Source organism: Equus caballus, chromosome 24 (genome assembly GCF_041296265.1).
Source record: "Equus caballus isolate H_3958 breed thoroughbred chromosome 24, TB-T2T, whole genome shotgun sequence".
NCBI lineage: Eukaryota > Metazoa > Chordata > Mammalia > Perissodactyla > Equidae > Equus > Equus caballus.
Window position 1 is genome coordinate 25,020,247 of NC_091707.1, and position 23,672 is coordinate 25,043,918.

General features: G+C 36.2%; 1 protein-coding gene across 4 annotated transcripts in view; it reads left to right on the plus strand.

Annotated features, from left to right (window-relative positions):
• FUT8 (fucosyltransferase 8) overlaps window positions 1–23,672 on the plus strand; it is a 277,408-nt gene that overhangs the window by 73,415 nt on the left and 180,321 nt on the right. The window contains exon 1 of one of the 4 annotated variants that reach the window (XM_070249600.1): window positions 9,310–9,439. The exons of the other annotated variants lie outside the window; for them this stretch is intronic. The gene's annotated coding sequence lies outside the window, so the exon portion shown is untranslated. Of the gene's footprint in view, window positions 1–9,309; window positions 9,440–23,672 lie in introns of those variants that run through there. 4 annotated transcript variants of the gene reach the window in all.

Here is a 23,672-nt window from a genome sequence, read left to right on the forward strand (position 1 = left end):
TAGTTTTGATTTGCATTTCCCTGATAGCTAATGATGTTGAGCATCTTTTCATATGCCTGTTGGCCATCTATAAATCTTCTCTGGAGAAATCTCTGTTCAGATCTTTTGCCCATTTTCTAATTGGATTGTTGGTTTTTTTGTTGTTGGGCTGTATGAGTTCTTTGTATATTTTGGATATTAACCCCTTATCTGATATATGGTTTGCAAATATCTTCTCCTAATTGTTAGGTTGTCTTTTCGTTTTGTTGATGGTTTCCTTTGCTGTGCAGAAGCTTTTTAGTTTGATGTAGTCCCATTTGTTCATTTTTTCTTTTGTTTCCCTTGCCTGGTCAGACATGGGACTTGAAAATATGCTGCTCAGACCACTGTCATAGAGCGTACTGCCTATGTTTTCTTCCAGAAGTCTCATGGTTTCAGGTCTTACCTTCAAGTCTTTAATCCATTTTGAGTTGATTTTTGTGCATGGTGTAAGGGAATGGTCTACTTTCATTCTTTTGCATGTGGCTGTCCAGTTTTCCCAACACCATTTATTGAAGAGACTCTCCTTTCTCCATCGTGTGCTCTTGGCTCCCTTGTCGAATATTAGCTGTCCATAAATGTGTGGGTTTATTTCTGGGCTCTTGATTCTGTTCCATTGATCTGTGTGTCTGTTTTTGTGCCAGTACCATGCTGTTTTGGTTACTATGGCTTTGTAGTATAATTTGAAATCAGGGAGTGTGATACCTCCAGCTTTGTTCTTTTTTCTCAGGAATCCTTTGGCTCTTCGGGGTCTTTTGTTGTTCCATATAAATTTTAGGATTCTTTGTTCTATTTCTGTAAAAAATGTTATTGGAACTTTGATGGGGATTGCGTTGAATCTATAGATTGCTTTAGGAAGTATGGACATTTTAGCAATGTTAATTCTTCCAATCCAAGAGCAGGGAATATCTTTCCATTTCTTTGTGTCTTCTTCGATTCTTTCAACAATGTTTTATAGTTTTCAGTATACAGATCTTTCACCTCTTTGGTTAAGTTTATTCCTAGGTATTTTATTCTTTTTGAAACAAAAGTTTTTAAAATTCCAGTTTCCAGTTGTTCATTGCTAATATATAAAAAGGCAATTGCTTTTGTATATTGGTCTTGTATTCTGCAATCTTGCTAAATTCACTTTTTAGTTCTAGTAAGTTTTTGTAGATTTTGGATTTCCTACGTAGACAATCATGTCTTATTCATGTGAATAAGAGAGTTTTACCTTCTCCATTCCAATCTGGATGCCTTTTATTTCTTTTGCTTGCCTGACTTCACTGGCTAGACCGTCTAATGTTGAATAGAAATGGTGAGAGTGGACATCCTAGTCTTGCTTCTAATCTTGGGAGGAAAGCATACAATCTTTGACCATTACGTATGATGTCATCGTAGATTTTTCGTAGATACCTTTTATTAGGTTGATTAAATTCCTTTCTATTCCTAGTTTACAGAGAGTTTTCAAATCAGAAATGGATGTTAGATTTTGTCAGATGCTTTTTTGTGTGTCTATTGAGATGAGAGTTACTATTTTGTTATCTTTTAGCCCTAGCTAATGCAAGTGTCTGTTGTTGTGCACAATTTTGAATTGGCACTTTTTTCTCCAAAAATGACTGCTTCATATTCTGAAAAACAATTACTCTGCATGTATAGTATATGAGTTTTAAAAAGTATTTTATTTCCAATATCATTTCTAATTGGTTAAAATATAAAGTACGGTAATACTAATGGAGTCTAATTATTGAACTGCGATGTGAAAAAATAGAGAAGAACTGAAATGTGTTAAAAAAACATCTACTGATGAAATTGTTATTGGGTACAACTGTTTTAACTGAAGTTACGTTCAGCATTACTGATGGGAGACAGCTCTAGGATACTTAAAGCTGTTTGGTGAATGTTTAGGAAGAGGCAGAAACAGTGCATGAATTATGTGAAGAATTTTTAAAGGATGGAGGCTTACTGGAAGATTGTAAAAAGCAAATAAATATACCTAACAGAACACAAGGGGCACTTGTTCCTTACAGACAATGACTGGAGTGAAGGCAGTGTAGCTGGTGGGTTTGGTGAAGTGGCAAGAGTTGTCCTGGGGAAATTGGGTTTAAATCCTTTATTTACCACTTGCTAACTAGGTAAGTTTCTTGAACCAAGCTTCTGATTTCTCCTTTATAGAATGAACATAAGAATATTTATCCCAAGGGTTGTAATGAGGGTTAAATAGAATCAATTACATAAAAGTGTGAAGCGGTATAGTTAGGTCCTTAATAAATGTTTGTCTTTATTCTTTTTTTAAATGACCAATGGAAACTTTACTTTTCTATTGTCTGTTTCCCTGGTAGTTATATATGGACACAGAAGTAGTACCCACAGTTATCTTGGAACCCATCAAGAGAGTAAAAATAAAGCAAATGCCTGCTGCGTTGACCTCCTGGAACTTTTCACAGTTTGAAAGAAAATTAACTAGAGCACCGTCAGCATAAGACTACTAGACAAGGCTAGGTATGAGAAGGCTCTGAAGGAGAGTTCTAATGTGGGGAAGGATGGTGGAATTTTCTATAGTTCAGCTAGTTTGGAGAATAGTCAGTCAAAGGATGGCTCTCAGGGAGTTGATTTTGTAGATTAGCAGGCACGGGGCAATTTGGATTTTCTCTGGAAGGTTAGGGAGAAGCAGCTGTCCGGGCTAGGACGTGAGAGGACCAATAGATAATTCTCAGGTATTTAGTGTCTTTACAGTAGGTTTTGATCATTGACTCTTGAAGTCTTCTCCCAACGACCTCTCCCTCAAGTAGAAGGGCCCTTTATCTTGGTCATGATTTTAGACCCCTTCTAGCTTTTGATCTCAGAAGGTAATCTTTATGAAACTTCAAAGAACTAGGAATTAAGTACTTTGTAGTGCTGGGAAGTTCTAGTCTTTGCTCCCTTGCCGCCTTTGTGCTGTGTTTTTGATACTGTTATGTAGGTGCTATGCAGTAGAGGAAACAGTAGTGTATGATAATGAAAAGCTTCAGAGTAGACATATGGCTAGAAGGGAAGTTTTTTTTTATTTTATTATTTTTTTATTTTTTACTTTTTGAGGAAGATTAGCCCTGAGCTAACATCTAGTGCCAGTCCTCCTCTTTTTTGGCTGAGGAAGACTGACCCTGAGCTAACATCCATGTCCATCTTCCTTTATACGTGGGACGCCTACTACAGCATGGCTTGCCAAGCGGTGCCATGTCCACACCCGGGGTCTGAACCGGCAAACCCTGGGCTGCCAAAGCGGAACATGCGAACTTAACCGCTGCGCCACTGGGCCGGCCCCTAGAAGGGAGTTTTGAATAGTTTTGCAACAGCTATTTTAGTTGATGACACATCTTCAACTTAAATTGCTATTGACTTAAAATTTTGCCTTATCCTTCTGTGATGATTCTAGTATAAGTCAAATGAGATCATTTTTGATAGCTGGTTTGCAAACTTTGGTATGTGCAGCCAACCTTCCAAAGCCTACCTGTGCTTTTCAGGCAGCTCAGCTTGTGACTGCATGGATCAGCTGTTCTCTTGTGTGGTTTCTAGCAGCTGGTGCTTAACACTGTTCATTCTTGAGTTTGGTGAATTCTTGTCTATTCTTCATGACTTTTTCACCTTTATAAGGTACTTTTTGACTACTGGCGGATCTGGTCTCCTGTAAATATAATCTATGCTTTGAAATGAAATTATCCTTGTCCTCCTAAGTGCATAAATCCTCTTATCCTGTGCTAGTTTGAGTCTTGCTCTGTGCTCCCTGTGTTCCTTTTGTAATGCTTGCTTAGCTTTTAATGTAAATGCAAGGCTGTGTTCTTTAGCATCCGTGGAAGACATTGGCCCATTCAGACATTAGGAAAGTATTAATATTTGGCCACCATATTTAGGATTATTGGGGCATTTCTTCCCAACTTTTCAGAATATAGAAAAAGATCTGTCTTATTCTCTCCTAATTAAGCTCACCATAGACCTTGTGCTTTTCAAACCAGCTTGAATGGAAAAAAGTACATGAAGAATACTATATCTGCTATTTCTACATGGATGTACTTTACCGTAACTATGGAAAATATATTTGATTTACTGTGAGGCTCTCAGGGTAAATGTGTCAGATGTAATCAATAGTTAGTATTGTCATTTACAGTTAAGTACTTTTCCATAAATTATGAGAAAGTTATTTCTGTTTTTTTTTTTGTTCTGCAAAATAGCACAAAAAATGTGGCTTTCTCTTTTTGATATTCAGAGGAAGTTAGAGAACACATTTATATACAACTAAATATTAAGTCACTGGTGAGAATTTTTTCTTTGTAATTTATCACATTGCTCCTTAAACCTCATTGTCCTCTACTTGTAACATTTTGTAATATGAAGCTAATGTTCACTATCCTAGCTTTCTTTAATTTTCTGGGAAGTATCTTTTTTTAGTCTTGATATCTTTAAATCTTGGGAACTCTGAAAGGCTCCTTTATCCTTTTCTATCTCTTCTCAAGAAAGTATCTTCGTTTACTCTTAATGTTTTTGTAGAAATTCCTGCCACCCACGGATAGAAATAAAATATGCAATGTAAAATCTCAGCTGTTTGGACATTTTTTACATTAACAAATCAGTTATTTAAAAAGTTCTATAGATGTATGATCTTTTTTCACTTTTTTCCAGCTTTACTGAGGTATAAATTGACAAAATTGTAAGATATTTAAAGTGTACATTGTGGTGACTTGATATGCGTATACATTGTGAAAGGATTTCCACTATTTAGTTAATTAAGACATCCATCACCTCACCTGTTTATCTTTGTGTGTGTGTGTGTGAGGACATTTAAGTTCTCTCAGCAAATTTCAATGGTGTAATACAGTGTTATCAACCATTGTCAACATGGTTTACATTAGCTCTTCAGATTTTCTTCATCTTATAACTGAAAGTTTGTACTCTTTTACCAACCTCTCCCTATTTCCCCCACGCCCTAGTCCCTGGCAAACACTTTTCTGCTGTGTTTATGAGTTTGACTTTTCAATTTAGATTTCACATATAAGTGATACCGTGTGATATTTGTCTCTCTGTCTGGCTTATTTTACTTAGTATAATGCCCTCAAGGTCCATCATGTTGTTGCCAATGGCAAGATTTCTTTCTTTCTCATGTCTAAATAATACAGCATTATACACACACACACACACACACATACAACTTTATCTATTCATCTGTTGATGGCACTTAGGTTTTTTCTGTATCTTGGCTGTTGTGAATAATGCTGCGGTGTACCTGGGAGTGTAGATATCTCTTCAAAATCCTGTTTTCATTTCTTTTGGATATATGCACAGAAGTGGGATTGCTAGATCATATGCTAGTATTATTTTTAATTTTTCAAGCAACCTCTATACTGTTTTCCATAGTCGCTGCATCAATTTACAGTGCCACCAGCAGTGCAATTTACGATACCACCAGCAGTCCACGGGATTCCCTTTTCTCCACATCCTTGCCAACACTTGTCTTTTTGGTGATAGCCATTCTAACAGGTATAAGGTGATATTGCATTGTGGTTTTGATTTGCATTTTGCTGGTGAGTAGTTATGTTGAGCACCTTTGCATGTAGTTGTTAGCCAGTTGTAGATCTTCTATGGAAAAATGTCTGTTTTTTCAATTGGGTTGTTTGTTTGCTGTTGGGTTGTATGAGTTCTTTGTGTATTTTGGATATTAACTTCTTACCAGATACATGATTTGAAAATATTTTCTTCTGTTCCGTAGGTTGCCTTTTCATTTTGTTGATGGTTTCCTTTGCTGTGCAGAAACTTTAGTTTGGTGTAGTCACATTTGTTTATTTTTGCTTTTGTCACTTTTACTTTTGGTGTATCCAAATCCAAAAAATCATCCCCAAGACTGATGTCAAGGAGCTTACCCCTTATGTTTTCTTCTAAGAATTTTATTGGTTTCAGGTCTTGAGTTCTCATCTTTAGTCCATTTTGAGTTGATTTTTGTCTGTGGTGTAAGATAGGGCCGCTAGTTTCGTTCTTTGGCCTGGGGCTGTCAATTTTCCCAACACTATTGATTGAAGAGATTATCCTTTCCTCATTGTGTATTCTTGGCTCTTTTGTCATAAATTAATTGGCCATATATGCATGGGTTTATTTCTGGGCTTTTGATTCTTTTCCATTGATTTGTGTGTCTCTTTTTTATGCCAATACCATAGTGTTTTGATTACTACAGCTTTGTAAAATAGTTTGAAATCAGGAAGTGTCATGCCTCCAGGTTTCTTCTTTCTCAAGATTGCTTTGACTATCTGGGGTCTTTTGTGGTTCCATACAAATTTTAGGGTTGTTTGTTCCACTTCTGAGAAAAATGCCGTTGGAATTTTCACAGGGATTGCATTAAATATGTAGATTGCTTTGGGTAGTATGGACATTTTAACAATATCAATTCTTCCAATCCGTGAGCATCTGTGCTTTCTATTTATTTGTGTTTTCTTCAATTTATTTCATTAATTTCTTATAGTTTTCAGTGTACAGATCTTTCACTTCCTTTTAAAAATATATTCCTGGATATTTTATTCCTTTTGATGCAATTGTAAATGGGATTCTTTTCTTTATTTCTCTTTCTAATAGTTTCTTGTCAGTGTATATAAATGCAGCTGATTTTTGTCTGTTCATTTTGTATTATGCAACTTTACTGAATTTGTTGATTAGGTCTTACATTTTTTTGGTGGAGTCTTAGGATTTTCTCTATATACTATCATGTCATCTGCAAATAGTGACTTTTACTTCTTCCTTTCTACTTTGGATGCCTTTTATTTCTTTTTCTTGCCTGACTGCTCTGACTAGGACTTCCAGGACTATGCTGAATGAAAGTGGTGAGAGTGGGCATGCTTGTCTTGTTCCTTATCTTAGAGGAAAAGATTTCAGCTCTTCACTCTTGAGTACGATGTTAGCTGTGGGCTTGTCATATATGGCTTTTATTATGTTGAAGTATGTTCTCTCTATACCTACTTTGTTGAGAGTTTTCATCATGAATGGATGTTGAATTTTGTCAAATGTTTTCTGCATCTATTGAGATGATCATTTGATTTTTATCCTTCATTTTGTGTGTGGTGTATGACATTGATAGATTGGCATATGTTGAACCCTCCTTGCATCCTGGAATAAATCCCACTTGATTATGGTGTATGATCCTTTCAATGTCTTGTTGAATTTGGTTTGCTAATATTTTGTTTAGGCTTTTTGCCTGTGTGTTCATCAGGGGTATTGGCCTGTAGTTTTCTTTTCTTGTAGTACCCTTCTCTGGTTTTGGTATCAGGGTAATGCTGGCCTTGTAAAATGAGTTTGGGAGTATTCCCTCCTCTTCTAGTTTTTGGAAGAATTTGAGAGGGATTGGTTTAATTCTTTTTTAAATGTTTGCTAGAATTCACCAGTGAAGCCATCTGGTCCTAACTTTTTGGGGGGGTGCGTTTTTTGATTATTGATTCAATCTCCTTATTAGTAATTAATCTTTTCAGATTTTCCATTTCTTCATGATTCAGGCTTGGTAGGTTGTATGTTTCTTGGAATTTGTCCATTTCTTCTAGGTTGTTCAATTTCTTGGTGTATAATTGTTCATAGTAGTCTCTTAGAATCCTTTGTATTTGTGTGATATCAGTTGTAATGTCTCCTCTTTCATTTATAATTTTATTTGAGTCATCTTTTTTTCTCAGTAAGTCAGGTAAAAGTTGGTCTATTTTGTTTATCTTTTAAAAAAAACCAGCTCTTAGTTTCATTGATCTTTTTTTATTGTCTTTTTAATTTCTATTTCATTTATTTCCGTTCTGATCTTTGGTATTTTCTTTTTTTCTACTAATTTTGGGCTTAATTTGTTCTTTTTCTATCTCCTTGAGATGTAAAGTTAGATTGTTTATTTAAGCTCTTTCTTTTTCCTTCATGTGGGCATTTACTGCTGTGAACTTTCCTCTTAGAGCTGCTTTTGCTGTATTGCGTAAGTTTTGGTATTTTGTACTTCCATATTAATTTGTGTCAATATTTTTTGATTTTGCTTTCTTCTTTGATCTATGGATTGTTTAGTAGCATGTTGTTTAATCTCCATATATTTGTGAATTTTCTAGTTTTCTTCTTGTAATTGATTTCTAGTTTTGTACCATTGTGGTCAGAAAAGATGTTGATATGATCTCAGTTTTCTTAAATTTATTAAGATTTGTTTTGTGGCCTAACATATAATCTATCCTGGGAGATGTTCCATGTGCACTTGAGAAGAATGGGTACTCTACTGCTGTTGGATGGAATGTTCTGTAAAAGTCTGTTAAGTCCATCTTGTCTAATGTGTAGCTTAAGCCCAATCTTCCCATATTGATATTCTTTCTAGATGATCTATCCGTTGTTGTAAGTGGGGTATTGAAGTCCCCTACTATTATTGTATTGCTGCCTATTTCTCTCTTCTAATCTATTATTGTTTGCTTTATATATTTAAGTACTTCTCTGTTGGGTGGATAAATATTTACAAGTATTATAAACTCTTGTTGACTTGACCTCTTTATCATTATATAGTGACGTTCTTTGTCTCTTATTAGAGTCTTTGGCTGGAAGTCTATTTTGTCTGAAAAAAGTGTAGCTATCTCTGCTTTCTTTGGTTTCTGTTTGCATGGAATATCTTTTTCCATCCCTTTACTTTCCGTCTGTGTATGTCCTTAAAGTGAGTCTCTTTTAGGCAGCATGTAGTTGGGTATTGTTTTTTTATGCATTTAGCCACTCTGTCTTTTGATTGGAGAACTTAGTTCACTTACATTTAAAGTAATTATTGATAGATATAGACTTACTATTGCCATTTTGCAAACTGTTTTCTGGCTGTTGTATAATGCCTTTGTTTCCTTTCTTTTCTTTGTCTCTTCCTTTGTGATTTGATGATTTTCTGTACTAGTATGGTTAGCTTCCTTTCTCTTTATCTTTTGTGTATCTATTTCAGGTTTTTGCTTTGTGGTTACCATGAGGCTTGTATAAAAACATCTTATATTTGTAACAGTCTATTTTAAGTTTTTTAATAAATTATGTACAAATGCATCCTAAAGCTCTATATTTTTACTCTACTCCTGCACATTTTATGTTTTTGATGTCATAATTTACATCTTTTTACCTTGGGTATCCATTAACAATTGATTGTAATTATAGTTATTTTTAACTACTTTTGTCTTTTAACCGTCATACAGGATTTATAAGTGATTTATCCCCTTCCATTAAAAATCAGCTTAACCTGAATTTAACTATGTTTTTACCTTTACCTATGAGATTTATGCTTTAATGTATTTTCCTGTTACTAATTAGTGCCCTTTTGTTGCAGGTTGCAGAAGTGTCGTTAACATTTCTTGGAAGACTGTTGTAGTGTTGTTGAACTCCTTCAGTTTTTGCTTGCCTGGAAAGCTTATCATCTCTTCTTCAGTTCTGAAGGACAGCTTTGCAGGAGAGAATATTCTTGGTTGACGGTTTTTTTTCTTTCAGCACTTTGAATATATCATGCCACTCCTTTTTGCCCTGCAAAAATTGTTCAGATTTTGCTGAAAAATCTGATAATCTTATGGAGGTTCCGTTTTTCATAACATATTGTTTTTGTCTTGCTGCTTTTAAGATTCTGTCCTTGTCTTTAACTTTTGACAGTTTAATTGTAGTGTCTCCATTTGGATTCATTTTATTTGAAAATCTCTGGGCTTCCTGAATCTAGATGTCTGTTTCTTTCCCCAGATTAAGGAAATTTTTAGCTATTTTTTCTTCAAATAAGATTTCTGCCCCCTTCTCTCTGTCTGTTCTCCTTCTGGCACCCCTTTAATGTGTATATTAGTCTGTGTAACGGTGTCTCCTAATTTCCTTAAGTATATTCACTTTTTTTCATTCATTTTTCTTATTGCATCTCTGATTGGATGAAATCCACTCTCTTGTCTTCAAGTTTGCTGTTCCTTTCTTCTGCTTGATCTTGTCTACTGTTGAATCCCTCTGTTGAAGTTTTCAGTTCACTTATTGTGTTGTTCAGTTCTGTGATTTCTGTTTGGTACTTTCTTATATTTTTTATCTATTTGTTGAAATTCTTTCTTTGCTCTTGCATTGTTCTCTTGATCTCAGTGAGTATATTTATGACCATTATTTTGAACTCTTTTATCAGGTAATCACTTATCTCCATTTTATTAAGCTCTGTTTCTGGAGTTTTATCTTGTTCTTTTGTTTGGAACATATTTCTTTATTTCTTCATTTTCTGTGACTCTGTGTTGGTTCCTGTGCATTAGATAAAGCAGCTGCTTCTCCCATTCTTGATGGAGTGGTCTCAGCAGATGATGAATCTTATCATTCAGCTTGGCACTAGCTCTTGGTTGTCTCTCAAGCCTTTGTGATTGTCTAAGCTCCCTCCCTTGTGGCTCCCAATAGTTGAAGGTGTGCCAAGACCTGGCAGTGTCCCAAAGGGGAGGGTCAGTTAGTACCAATATGCAGGGTGAATGGAAGTTGGACCTTCAGGTAGCAGCTTTTTTTTAAAGATTTTATTTTTTCCTTTTTCTCCCCAAAGCCCCACCCGGTACATAGTTGTGTATTCTTCGTTGTGGGTTCTTCTAGTTGTGGCATGTGGGACGCTGCCTCAGCATGGTCTGATGAGCAGTGCCACGTCCGCGCCCAGGATTCGAACCAACGAAACACTGGGCCGCCTGCAGTGGAGCGCGCGAACTTAACCACTCGGCCACGGGGCCAGCCCCCTTCAGGTAGCAGCTTTTAAAGTGTGCAAGTAGATGTTTTTCAGGGAAAGACTGGGATATGAGTGTTTCTGTCTCTTCCCTCTGTGCTGTGCCCTGGGGGTTAGCTGCTTAAGAACCATTTTTTTGTTTTCTGCTGTCTTGTGGGTCCTGTGATCAAAAGCTCGACTTGCTACTAGAACCAGGCAATCAAGAGATACATCCCTTGAGTGGCAGATGCAATAGTCAGGATGCCAGGTGTGTGTACAAGCTTCTTCTAGGGAGATATTCATGATTTGGAGTGATCTACAGGGAGAATGCAGAGACAGTGTCTGCTGGCTTCCCAGTCTCCAGGGAGGATTGATGTCTGTCCCTAGATGTGTGCTGAATTAGAAGCCTGACCCTTAGGCCGCAGCTTTTAAAGTATATAAATAGGTCTCTTTCAGTGAATGACTGGGAGATGGGCATTTCTGTCTGCTGGCTCTGTTTTTGTATCTCTCTGGGGAGATAGCCAGTTAAGAACTATTTCTTTCTTTGCTATAATCCTGCTGAACCTGCCAGTGCAAGCCCTGAAGGTCGCTAGAGCCAGGCTATCAAGGGGTTTGTCCTTGGGTGGCAGCCACAAAAGCCAGGCACTAGGCCAGGCACCAGACATGTGCACAAACTCCTTTCAGGGAGATACAAACAACTTGAAGCTGGGCAGAAACAGAATGTGAATATGGTGCCCACTGGCCTTCCTGGTCTGCATAGAGGTTTGTAGTTGGCTCATAGATGTGTGGTAAATATGAAGCCTGTCACTTAGGCTACAGCTTTTAAGCTATGTAAATAGGCATCTTTCAAGGAAAGACTGGGAGATGGGCGTTTCTGTCTGCTGCCTCTGTGCTGAGCCCTGGGGGGATAGCCACAGTGAGTCCTTACCAGTTCGCCAAGAAGTGTTTCTTTGCCGTAGTCTTGTGGATCTCTTGTATACAAGCCCCACTGGCTCTCAGAACTAGGTGTTTTGGGAACCTATTCCGCAGATGGAAGTCTTAAAAATTGGGGTGCTAGATGTTGGGTCCAAAACCTTCACTCTTCATGAAGAAGCTATAATTGTGAATTCCCTCCCATGTATGTATGTCGCTGTATTGGGAGTGGGGTTTATGGTGAGAGTATGTCTCAGTCTCTCCTACCCATTTGATGTAGGTTTTTTCTCATTTGCCCTATGTGTAGTAGTCACTCAGCTAGTTTCTGGATTTCCTTCAGAGGGACTTATTCTGTGTTTAGCTGTAGATTCAGTGTATCTGTGTGAGGAGGTGAATTCACGAGCCTCCTATGTCACCAGTTTGGACCAGAATTGGATTTGTGATTTTTAAATAATTGTCCCTTTGAATGAATAACTAACTGGAGAATTAACTAAAATGCTGATCATATATAAAATATAACACAAAAATGAGTCTTAGAATGCATATGACTTCATTTGTGTTGGTGCGTGATGTAACTTTGTTTTTGGTAAATATACTGTTAAAGAATATATTTGGAATAATATCAAAAGGATTCTATGTGTTGTTTATTGATATCATACATATATGTAATTTGGGTCATAGACTTGGTTCATAGTTATATAAAATAGATGGCATGGTGAGGGAGAAGAAAGATAAAATGTGAGTTTCTGCAGAAATACCAAAGGGAAGAAGTGCGGTGTACTTTTTATTGTACTTTTTTAATGTTAAAAAATTAAAAACTCTAAAACTCAAGGAAACTAAGAAAGCTCCTTGCATTTGTGTAGCAATTCTTATCTATTAGTTGCAAAGCAAAAACAATAGAATATTAATTATATAGTAAAAATTAGCTTTTAACTGTGAAGATGTCCCGCTATCAAATTCTTTAGTTCATTAAACCTAGTTTTGGTTATTATTATTTTTAAAAAAATGTAATTGGGTAGTTCTAAGAAAAGCTTCAGAACAGCTGTATTTACAGCTGCAGATTTAGTCAAAATAGAGGTTTTTAAAGGCCCTCCCCCTCCCCTTTCGCATCTCTTTCCCTCACCCCAAATAACCCAAATTTAGTTGTAAAAGTTTTGGTGAGCTTAGGATTCCCGAAACTGGAGTACCATATGTTTAACTGCATGCAGATGTGATGATTCTACGTGGCTCTTTATTAAGGCTCCTGGAACCTTTTAGTTCTGCTGCTGCTCCATGCACAGTTAAATGATTTTTGTCAGTTTGTTTTTGTGTTGAATTTTATAGGTATATGTGCATTCCAAACACAGTTTAGTGATTTTAGTCAAGATCCAGGCTTCTGCTAAAACTACTTAGAAGAATAATAGTTTTTCAGTCTAAATTTGAGCTAATGTTGACATTATTACAAATTGACTGGAAATATCTGCAAAACCTTATATCTGTGTTTTTAAAAATATTTCTTCAAATTTTGCTCTGATAGGAAATTGCCTTTAACCTTGTCTAAAAACAAATTTGGTAAGTTTTTGGAGCAAGTTCTGTTATAATAAATCAGAAGTTAAATACACATCCATCTTAGCGCTCCCCTCACTCTCCGTTTCTGTAGCTTTATGATCTGGGGATGTGGATGCCATTCTAAGGTCTGTTTTCAGTCCCTCAGTCAGGGATTGGATATAAGGGTTATGAAGAACTGTGCTAAGAGCAAGGTTTGGGGCCAATCTCCCTGTCCTAGTTAATTACTATCTCTTTTGCAGATGCTAATTATGCTGATTATCTATCAGGGCTATAATAACGTAACTGGGATCCTAACCATAATTTTACAGTGTTACCTTCCCAGAGTTTGGTTCAAAATGTTCCCAATTGAACTCTCTCCCCAATCGGGAGAGACCTGAGGAAGGGTCTCTTGCCCTTCCTCTGACAGTTGTAGTGATTTGCTGTTGAATCACACAGAGAGAAATTGAAAGAGACTTCTGCCAAAGCTAACAACCGAACACTCAGATAGAGAAGCAAATGAAACATGCCTGTGTGTTCATAGCACCATGTTCAAAGGGATAAGGGTACAAAGATGTATGATTCTCACCTTCCAGTGCAGTGGGTAGAAAAGGTGCAAATATGTGCATTAAAATAATAAATCAACTTTTAGAGGGTTCATAAACTTGGATTTAAATACCCAGACTCAGGAACTCTTTAGATCTAGACCAACTTTCTTATTATTATACATGAGGAAACAGATTCAGAGAAGTCTAGTGAATTACCTTGAGTCATTGATTAAACAGGAGATTTATAGGGCGCTCTAAATATGAACTCAGGAGTAACAATGAGTAGCAAGTTAACTTTGCTTTTATAATCTTGGATGTTAGCTAACATTGATTGATTGCTCATTGTAGATACTTTTCTAGAGAAACTGCCGGTTCTTTTCTCACACGAGTCTAGTGAGATTATCAACAGATTGTGGATTTATATAGTAGGTTATTTTTAGAGAGGGTAAAATTGAACAAAAGCCATGATAGAGAATACTGGTGAATTCAAATGAATAGTAAAACACATTCGTTAAGACAGAATAAGGAAACTGTATTTACAAGATTGCATAGCTTTCAAAACCTACATTGGTTTATAGGTGTGAGGGAAGATAGCAGGTAAAATTTGAGATGGAGTATAATTGTGATGATGAAGTTACAACTAGTTATGTGAGGATAAAGGAAGAAACTTAACAGAAAGAAACTTTTAGGAAGGAAAATAAAACTTTGAGACTTTAATAAGATAGGAAAAGTGAAACGTGAAAAGCAATTTAATTTTATTTAGGAATGGCCATACCTTTATCTCATTATCAAAACTTTTCATCACTGTCTTCTTTCGTCGTCTTCCTTCCCTTACGGGTTCTCTCTGAGAAAGATTCTAGTGTGCTATAATGTGATATAGTGCAGCTGGCTTTGTTACTTTTGACCAGCATAGTTTTAGACTAAAAGTTTGCTTATTAAGACATACAAAAGCAAATAATTTTGAATTACTTAGACTTCTAAGCTTCAGTTACTTCACAAAAAATGAGTCTATGTCTTTGATGTGACTGTAGGATTGTTGGGACAATCAAATGAAATCACGTAAAAGTGTTTTAAAAACTGAAGACTTCACAAAGATAAATAATACTGTTTTTGTATTATAACTATGGCTTCAATCCAGCATGACAAATATTTGAGTATCTAGTATGTTAGAATCAGGGTTGTAGATTTTTGAATTCAGGAAGATAGAGTCTTTGCCTTTAAGATACTTTCTGTCTAATTTAGGGAAGAAGGAAATAAAACATATAATGCAAATGTCTACAGGATTTGAAAGAACATGGAAAGGGATTGAGAGGTTCAGCTGACCTAGATTTTGGCTTAAGTTAAAGAGTTACCCACCTGAATCTGCTCTAAGTCCATGAGACTTGGTATGCTGCAAGTGACGAAGTGAGCATTTTGGCCTTTCATGTATATCTTCTGCTTTTTGAGCTTTTAGGTAAGAGTGGACAGATTTTTAACTTGAGTTGCCGTGTGGTGAAAGTCTAAACTTGGGCTGTCCAATAGCTGCAGATAGGAGCTCGTTGATTTTTTTGGTGTACAGATATGAGTCAGTAGCTGAGTCAAAGTGCCACAAAGAATGTACAGTTTTTAGATTTGATGAGTATTGTCAATTAGATAGGTTCCAGATTTTAACGTCTGGGTTGGATACCTTCACGGGGGCTTGGAGGATTAAAGGGGGACTTTAGGAACATCTATTCCAAGCCCCTTGACGATACCTTTTACAGTGTCCCAGAATTAGCTTGAGTGTTTCTCACAGTGAGGAATCTTTCTGTTATGTGAGGCAGTACACAACACTTACGGGCCGTTGTGTTTGGAGTTCTTTGTTTTTGTGAGCCCCAAATGGCTTCCCTCTCCATCCGTTGTTTTGTATTCTTTACATTTTGTTGGATATGCTACAGGCTTGGCTGAGGAGAGAACCTGTTGATGGGGCAGGACTAGAAAGAAGAGAATGATGGGTTCTGGAAGCTGGAGGAAAAGGAAATAATGATAACAATAACAGCTGATACTTAGGCGCACTGATGTTCCAGGTGCTGTTTTAAATGCTTTTCGTGTTTTGTCTCACAACAATCTATGGTATTGATATTTTAATATTAAAAATTAGTTGTAGGTTAATTTAATATTAAATCATTGCTTAATAGTATTTACCCTTGTTGCAGATGAGAAAAGTGAGCCATCGTGCCTTACACAGTGGGAGGCGCAGGGTTCATGCTAGGGCTGTTTGATTCTAGAGACTAAGCTCTTAATATATTGCTTATTAGAGATACCAGAGGCATCTTTAGGAAAAATTCTCTGCCTCTTTTTCTCAAAGTGTGATAAGTGTTAGAGATAAAAAATGAATATTTTAAGACTGGTAATTTGGGTGGAGTTGGGGAGGTGAAATACAGAATTTATTCAACGTTTTAAGATTTAATGAAGGCATCAGAAAGGAACCTGAATATAATCGACTTTGCAAATGAGGGGGAAAGGGAATTTTAGTTAGGCTATTGTAATGACTAGATTTTATGATGCTGTATAAGCATGAAAGCTTGATATAGGAATAGTTTAGTAAGAGCTTTAGTAGAAGTACTAGTTTATACCAGCATTGTCCAATAGAAATATAATCTGGACCATGCATGTAATTTAAAATTTTCTGGTAGCCACATTAAATAAGATAAAAAGAAACAGATGAAATTAGTTTTAATAATATATTTTATTTAACCTAATATATTCAAAATATTATTTCAACAATTAATATATAAATATCAGTGAAATATTTTACCTTATTTTATTCCTATAAGTCTTTGAAATCAGTATGTAGTTTACCTTTATAGCATTTCTTAGTTGAAACTAGCCGTGTTTCACATGCTCAGTGACCACATTTGGCTACTGACTACCTTACTAGACAGTGCATTTATATACTATTAGAAGATAAAAGATTGCTGTTGCTATGTTCATAAAAAATTTCTGATCGAATTACAAATAGATGGCGTATTCTCCCTCTGTGTAGAGCAGACAAGGAGTGGAGGGAAATTTGGGGCTGAAAGGCACCACTAATCAGTTATGTCCAGAGAATCTGCTCAGGAGTGGAACGTATTTCTTAGTAAGAAGAGGTGGGGAAAGCTTTACCAAGTGTTTAGGCTTCCTGCTATTTGAGGTTCTGTGGGTGTAATTTGGTTAGAGGGACTACCGTGGGACTCTAAAAGAATTTCTGCTATCATATTAGTTCTGGGCTCTGGTTTTATAGAAAGAGCACATAGCTTTTTCTGTAGATAGAGCTCTGGAGGAGAAGGACACAATTTTTACTCTTGAAACATGATGTTTGTTGGTTCAGGGACTCTGTGCCTCTGTCTAGAACCCTTTACAACCTCACTGGTTTACTTTTTGTGGGATTTAATATGTTTAAGGTTATATTCCTCAGGCAGGAATTTCTAAAACATGCTTTTCCCTAAAAAAAAAAAAAATACTAGTTAAATAAACATATCACATAAAAAAAAGACAATATATTTTTCCTAACCATGAAAGTGCAATATGCATTCTGTGTAAAAATTTAGATAATGGAGATACCTATGTTTACATGTTTAATGAGCAGATCTCCAGCAGAAGGACGTGTTTTCACTTTGGCTTCCTCCTGCTGTACTGGGGTTCCTTGGGCAGGACCACTCCAGTAAATCAGAGCCTCTCTGGTTTGTAGTGGACAGGTAGTGAAGATTTTATTTCCTTTAAAGAGAGAGCAAACAAGTAGGAGGTATGTGTTCTTCCTGGCTGAGTTATATTTGTATATTGTTCTGTATTATGTATCATATTTTATTTGGCTAAGAGCCTAATTTTAATGAATTGAATTAAAAATCTTCTTAGAGAGTTATTTGTAAAACTGTAGGATTTGTAAAACTAAATAACAGCTATAGGACTTCTGTGAACTTGTCGAGAGGTACCAGGTTAAAATATAAATTCTGCTCGATACAATTTAACAAAATAGAATGCACGTTTATCATTACTAGTTTTCATTTTCTGAGTTTGTAGTTTTTGTGGTATGCTGATGTTATCAGTGTATAAAGACAATCTTTTTTTGCCACAGCTAATTGTGTTTTATTCGATGTGAATGAAGTCTTGGTTGAAGTGGGGGTAAGGCAGCTTTGTAGAAACCAATGCTTACCATTTTGGGAATGGATGGTGGGAATAGGCAAGCTAGAAATATACTTGGAAGAAAGAAAACAGTAGCCACTTGGGAGGAACGTGATATGAGAAGAAAAACAGATGTTGTGAGAAAAGTTACAGTGTTTTAAAAAATAAATGATTCATACACAAAACTTAGTCATTAGGGACATAATTAGATTTTACAAAATTAGCAGAAAACATCATGTTAGAGAACTTTGAATTTCATATTTGTTATATTCATATTTTGTGTTGATGAAATATAAAAAAAATCTCTTAGTTGTTTTGAATTGACCCCCTTGTGGCTTCTTAGAGTCTTAACTAAAGATCACAGTCCTTAGATGTGGAAAGTCAGGAGACTGAGTTTGTAATGTTTTTGAGTTAAACAGCTAACACTGACTGACTTTAGACTAGATTTCATTAACCTGTCTGTTTGACCCTTGTCATACTGACACTTGTCATATTGACCCTTGTCATGGAGTTGTTATTAGTTTATAATTCTAAAGTGCTGTGAAAATATTAAACACTCTTTAAATATTGTATTTATTAGAACATTCCTTAATACAAAGTAGCTCATTCATTAACCCATACTTAATTTTTTTATAATTACCTGTCCTTAGCTATGCTTCATAGTCCTATGCCTGTCCTTCTTTAATTCTTAGTCATATAGGAACATTTGTGAAAGTGTGCCCGGGCCGTGACTGGCTTGGGGATGACTCAGGAAGATTCTTGTAAAGGGTGGTTATAACTGTGGAATGATTTTGTACCCACTCTTGTTGCCCTGCTGCTTCAGGAAGTTAGCCCAGGTTAAAAGGTTCAGATTTTGGAGTTAATATGGACCATCTTAAATCCTGTCTTTGCTACTTAACCGTCCCTGGGCGAGTTACTTGCCCAGGCACGTTTTTAAACCTTAGTTTTCTGAACTGCAGCTTGGAAATAATAGCAACCACCTCTTAGGGTCATTATGAGGACTCCTACAAAATAATGTCTCAGGGATAGCAGCTTACTGCCTTTTTTTTTTTTTTTTAAATATATAAAGACAGCTTTTTAGGGTGGTTTTAGGTTCACGGCAAAATTGAGGGGAAAATACAGAGATTTCCCATATACCCCCTGGCTCCATATATGCATAGCCTCCTCCATTATCAGTACTCCCCCCAGAGTGGTACATTTGTTACAAGTGATGAACCTACATTGACACATCATAATCACCCAGAGTCCATAGTTTACCTTGGGGTTCACTCTTGGTGGTGTACATTCTATGGGTTTGGACAAATGTATAATAACATATATCTATCATTAAAATACCGTACAGAGTATTTTCACTGCCCTAAAAATCCTCTGTGCCTATTCATCTCTCCCCCTCAACTTCCAGTCCTGGACAAGCCCTGCTCTTTTTCTGTCTCCATAGTTTTCCCTTGTTCAGAATGTCATACAGTTGGAATCACATAGTATGTAGCCTTCTCAGATTGGCTTCTTTCACTTTAAGGTCCTCCTTGTCTTTTCATGGCTTGATAGCTCATTCGGTTTTAACACTGCATAATATTCCATTGTCTGGATGTGTCAAAGATTACCTATCTGTTCACCTATGGAAGGATATCTTGGTTGCTTCCCAAGTTTTGGCAGTTATGAAGAAAGCTACCATAAACCTCCATGTGCAGGTTTTTGTGTGGACATTTGTTTTCAACTAGCAGCTACTTTTATTGAGCATTCATTTGTTTTAGCCAGACACTGTGTTACGTACTTTACATGCAGTGTATCATTTTATTCTTATGTATATAATAGATGATGTAAAGTTCATGGCCCACAGTGACATATGTCCAGTAATTGGCTGCTATTATTTTTTCTCTGCGTTAGTTCCAAGCTTGTAGTTTAATCAGAAATTGAAGCTGTTGGGGCTGGCCCCGTGGCCAAGTGGTTAAGTTCGCGTGCTCCGCTTCAGAGGCCCAGGGTTTCACCGGTTTGGATCCTGGGTGCGGACATGGCACTGCTCATCAGGCCATGCTGAGGTGGCATCCCACATGCCACAACTAGAGGGACCCACAACTAAGAACATACAACTATGTACCAGGGGGCTTTGTGGAGAAAAAGGAAAAGTAAAAAAATCTTAAAAAAAAAAAATTGAAGCTTTTAAGATGAGAGACAGGAGTGGGCATTCTGATCAGAACTAAAGGACTTATTGGGAAGTTGACAGTGGTTTGAAGCTGAAGTATATATTAAAGTTGCAGTTCAGGTATAATCTGCATGGTAATCACTTAGGAAGCTTACTAAAATGTAGGGTTTTGGGTTTATCCTCAGAATCTCAGACTTGATGAATCAGAATCTCTGGTCATGGACCCCAGAATTCTACAATTTTATGAGTTTAAATATACTTCTGATTCACTATGAAGTTTGAAAATCATCTTTTAAATGTATTCTTCCTGATGATTCAAAAATGATTCTGGTGATTTTTAGTTATTTTTCTTTGTTATAATAAACTTTCTACTTTATTGATGATGAAGTGGTAAATCTCATTTAAGTTTTTCACATGATATATAATAATATGATTTTTCTATGTTATGAGAGTAGGAGGAGTGGTGATATTTATTCATTCAGTTAGTATTTGGTAAATACCACTTATTTGAGGTATATTTTAATTTTTTTATAAGTATATCATTTTACTTTATTCTTAAAACTGTGAAGATAGGTGGAGAGGCGTAGAGAGTGGTTTTCTGTTGCTGACTAGAAGGAAAAGATAACCATAAATAATTTACATAACTAATATGAATAATTAAAACCTGATGGAAATTTTCAAGGAGTTTTGGTATGGGTCATTTTGTTAGTCATATTAGTTAATGAAAGAGTCATATCAGGAATGCTCCACTTCTGTGTTTTTTTGACAGTTGCCTTGCCTCCTAAGAACACTCTTGGGTTTTGTCTATGTTGGCTTCTTGGGAAGTCTGACTCCACTCTTTGGAAAATCAAACTGCGTCCCACAGGGCTTCACATGGACCTTAGCTTTTTAGATTCTTCGGGTAAAACCTCACCCAAAGGAACCGATGCATCGCTTCAAGTCATAATTTTAAGCTTAGGTGTTTAGAGGCTACATTTCAGTGAATCTTTGCATTGGTATTTTTAGCCCCCAAATCTTTCTTGCTTCAGCATTCACCTTATTAACTCCTAGAAGTTGTTTAAACAACTCTACTTTTAATCTATAGATTTTTTAATATCTGTAGTTTTGTTCATTCTCAGAAACTAGGTCACCAGGGCTTTGTCATTGTTAATGAAAAAGGTACACGTTTTTTCTTTAGGAATATGCTTGGACTGAATGAAGCTAACACATCGTAGAAATTGTTGCTCTGTTTTAAGTGCTCATAAGATATAATTTTGCATATTTTAAACTCAGTCTATTTGCTAGTACAATATTATTATTTATCTCTGGGAACTTTGGCTGTTCTATTGTGCTATTTAGAATTCACGTGAATTATTAAAACTTTCTAGTAGGCCTTTTCCTGACAGCCTCTGTCTGACCTCTCCTTTAAAAGTCTTCAACATTTAAAAAAATTTGGGTCTTAGCGGGACTGGAATTTTTGCATGTAATGACAGACGCAGAGAGTAGACTTTTTTAGAAGGAACAGTAGGGTACAGAAGAGGAGAAAAATCAGACTAAATTTACATCTTGCCTGTTCCATTGTGAAAAATAATCATAGCCTTATGTACTTTACTTTTCTGAGGGTCATTGTGGTAGTAGTAGGGGCAGTTGTAGGGGTGGACAAGGAGGCATGTAAGGGGAATAGGTCTCCTAACAAGGGGTTTCAAGTATTTTCCAAATGTAGATAACAAAGTGATTATTACTAAAAATTTTTCTTCCATAGGTATGTGTATCACTCACCCCAAAATAATGACAATATTGGTGTTATAAGTAACCTCCTGAGTTACTGTCTTGTGTGTCATGCTCCTCTCTGTTTTAAGCTTGGGCCACAGACCTGTAACAATATTGATGTAATAATATCATTACTATAACTCTGTTGATTTTTTTTTAACAGAGAAAAGCACACTGATTTTTTCCTTTACTCTTACAGTGTTTTTATTACCGATAATTATACTTTCCTCCTGAATTATTTCAGAACATTTTGGGATGGTATTGGCACACATACTGTTATTTCGTGGTTAAGAGTATAAGCGCTTAAACAGGATTATTTGGGTTCAGTTCTCAGCTCTGCCACTTACTAGTTATGTGACCTGGGGCAGGTGTTAGTTATTTTATATAACTCTTGCCTCAGTTTTCTTAGTAAAACAGATTATAAAATTATCCACTTTATAGACATGTGTTGAGGATTAAATCATTTTGTAAAGAACAATGCCTGCAATTAGTACAGGCTGAATAAATATTAGTTTTTATTAAATAATAGTTATTATTCACTCAGTAAAAGAGTATTCTCAGTAAACTCTAATAGACTTTAAGAGTAAAAACATTTCATATTTAAAACTTTAGAAAAATTCAACTTGGTCATTTTTAGGGACACGCACACACACAGTTACACTCATACCTTTTCAAACCATTATAGAACAGTGTTTTCCAAACTTTAATGTGCATACAGATTGCTCAGGGACCTTGTTAACATGTAGATTCTTACTCAGTAGTTGGGGAATAGGCCTGAGATGCTGCCTTTCTGACAAGTTCCACGGGTAGTCTGGATGTAGCTAGTCCTCTGACTATACCTTGAGTATTAAAGTTACAGGATGTTCCATTAAGTGGTTCTCAGATCCCTCTGTCAGTGCATTATAAACACTTGGGTGTCTTTTGTTTTTGTTTTTTTAAAAATATACCTAGGCTCTATCTCAGACCAGTTAAATCAGATCTCTGGCATTAGTGTTCTGGGCATCATGATCATCATCATCATTATTATTTTTGTAAAAAATATTCTAGGTCATTCTAATGTGTAAACAGAATAAGAGCTACTTTAGTGATTTGAAGGAGAGTCAGTAAGCTAAGAAGCTCCATTTTATGTCTTCATTTACTTTATCTTCTGTTATTTTAAGCATCTGTAGGGATGATGAAGCACAGCTGGTCAGAACTCTTAAACTGAGAGTCAGCTAATATGTTGTCTTGAAGTTTTCTTTTCACTAGATTTGACTAAAAAGTTTGAGCCTTTCCTCATGGATCCTGTTTTCTGCTGCTTTCATCATTTTTGTAATCTCCTTTGGACTCTCCTTAATTTCTCAGCAGCTTCCTGAAAGTATAGTAACTCACACTCAATATAAAACTGCTTTAACGAAACGAAACAGTGGCAGAGGCAGAAGAACAAAGTTCCTTCCACTTCTTAAATTCTGTGATTTTTATTATTTAAAGTGGAAAACTTATATTTGTTTCAGATTTTTTATTGGCCTTTTCTTTGTGTTTTTGGGGGCTAAAATGTGTTTTCTACCATGATATTTCTTTTAATGTATTACTTTCTTAGGTTATGTTCCCCCTTCTTTCTTTCTCACTGTACTTCTTGCATCCATTTCCCATCTTGTACCTTGTTTTGGGGAGAGGCATTTTCCCCAGGGACTGTCATGGACTATCATGTTTTGGGAGAATAGTTTTCCAAAGTGATCAAGATCATGCCTAATTTTATTCCATCTAGCCGTGATGTATCAGTTAGAATCTGGACAGGGAAATAATCTACACTAGCGATTTCTGCCACGAAAATTTAATATAGGTAATGGGTTACGCAGGTGTTGGAGGGTGGAAAAAGCAAAAGGGAAACACTAGAGTACCACAGCGGCAATAGCTGCCGAAAGCAGCAACCATCCACAGGGCTGCGGGAACAAAGAAGAGCTTGGAGTGGAGCTGGGGCTCAAAACCTCTGCGGGGGCTGCTGCTTCGCTGTTGCTGGTATTTCTGAGGGGTACTT